The sequence below is a fragment of the Trachypithecus francoisi genome, unplaced genomic scaffold (assembly GCF_009764315.1).
Source record: "Trachypithecus francoisi isolate TF-2019V2 unplaced genomic scaffold, Tfra_2.0 Lachesis_group6, whole genome shotgun sequence".
NCBI classification, from domain to species: Eukaryota; Metazoa; Chordata; class Mammalia; order Primates; family Cercopithecidae; genus Trachypithecus; species Trachypithecus francoisi.
In genome coordinates, this window is record NW_022681471.1 from 32,355,519 (window position 1) to 32,357,307 (window position 1,789).

Here is a 1,789-nt window from a genome sequence, read left to right on the forward strand (position 1 = left end):
TTCATGGAACATTGGGTAGAGTATTAAAAAGACTCTTGCATTAATAGTGGAGAATAGTTGGACTCAGAGTGAACAGTGCTCTTGATCTATCTAAAACACCATAAAAGCAAGATCCTAAAGGATCAAACTGTTCCTGTGTATCTAACTGTGTCTGAGAACAAAGCTCAAGAATATTTATAAGAATACAAACACAACAAATACCCCAAAGTTAAAATTCAACAACATTGAGCATTCAATTAAAAATTACCGAGCATGCAAAGAAACAGAAAAACATGACCCATAATAAGGCAAAATATCCAACAATCCAAACTAACCCCAAAGTGACATAGATGTTGGAATTAGCAGAAAAGGACATTAAAACAGTTATATCTATATTCCATATGTTCAAAAAATTAAGTAAAAACAGATAATGTAAGAAGGCAAAAATAAAGTTTCTAGAGATGAGATAAACTATACTAGATGGGATGAACTGCAAATTGGACATTGCAGAAAAAAATAGTAAACTTGAAAATTTAGCATTAGAAACTCTCCAAAATGGGATATCCAGAAGAAAAGACATCTAAAGCAATGAGCAAAGCATCAGTTAACTGCGAGAAAGCGATTTGTTTTCTCAAAAAACAAATATATATTCCCAAAAGGGGAGTACAGAAAATATTTGAAGAACGAATAGATAAAAAATTTTCCAAATTTTATGAAAACTATAAACTCACAGATCCAAGAAGCTCAATAAATCTCAAACACACAAAAACTGAATACTGCACCAGGGCATATCATGATTAAATTACTCACCTGAGTGCCAGAGACGATCTTAAAGCAACCAGAATAAAAAGTATGTTACATAAAAGGATGACAATAGATTTAATATCAGAAATAATGTGAGATGACAGGGGAGCAAATTTTTTAATTATTTAAAGAAAAATAATTTTTAACCTAGAATTTTATACCCAGTGAAAATATCAAGAAAGAAGGTGAAAAAAAAAAAAACTTATTCAGACATATAAAAACTGAATGCATTATTAGCAGATCCATACTGCAAGAAATGTTAAAGAAATTCCTTCAGGCAGAAGAGAAATGATAGGTGGAAATGCAGACTTACATAAAGGAACAAAGAGCACTGGAAATCTTTGAGACAAGAATATATATTATGTGCGTGTGTGTGTGTGTTTGTGTGTGTGTGTGTGTGTGTATATCTTCCTTTTAAATAAAGGTTTTCCTATTATTTAAATCTCTGAAATATAATTGAGTGCTAAAACAATAATAACAATATAGCATAGGATTGATAATATACGTAAATGTAAAATGCATGACAATAATAGCTCAAAGGCTAGGAGAGGAGAAATAGAAATTTACTACTATTGTAAACTTCTCATATGATGTAAAATGGTTTAATATCACATTAAGGTAGACTATGATAACTTAAAAATGTATACTATAAACTCTAAAGTGACCCTAAAACAACAAAACAGAGAGTTAATGCTAATAAACCAACAAAGGTTAAAAAATTTAAATCATAAACAACATGCAATTAATCCAAAATAAGGTAAAAAAAAGAAGGAAAGTGAAACAAAGAATAGATGAGACAAAGAGAAAGCACATAGCAAGATGATAGATTTAAACTAACTAACCATATGAATAACCACATTTAATATCTATGGTTTTCCCCCAGTTAAGTAAGAGATTATCAGAGAGTAGATTTATATATGTATGTATTTATTTATTTTGAGGGAAGGTCTCACTCTATCACTCAGGCTAGAGTGCAATGGTGCGATCTCATATCACTACAACCTCT